Raw genomic sequence first — 355 nt, 5'->3', positions numbered from 1 at the left:
AAGGAAGGAAGGAAGGAAGGAAGGAAGGAAGGAAGGAAGGAAGGAAGGAAAGAAAAGAAAAGACAAGACTAAAACTACTAGAAGAAAACATATAGGAAACACTTCAGGACATTGGATTGGTCTGGGCAAAGATTTAATGGAGACCTCAAATGCACAGGCAACAAAAGCAAAAAATAGACAAATGGAATTAGATCAAACTAAAAAGCTTCTGTACAGCAAAGGAGACAAGCAACAGAGTGAAGAGACAGCCTGCAGAATGGGAGAAAATATTTGCAAACTATCCATCTGACAAAAGACTAACATCAAGAATACACAAGGAACTCAATCAAATAACTCAACAGCAAAAAAACAAATA

Source organism: Mandrillus leucophaeus, unplaced genomic scaffold (genome assembly GCF_000951045.1).
Source record: "Mandrillus leucophaeus isolate KB7577 unplaced genomic scaffold, Mleu.le_1.0 Scaffold241, whole genome shotgun sequence".
Lineage (NCBI taxonomy): Eukaryota > Metazoa > Chordata > Mammalia > Primates > Cercopithecidae > Mandrillus > Mandrillus leucophaeus.
The sequence above is the reverse complement of the archived record's forward strand: the minus strand, read 5'-3'. Positions refer to the sequence as shown.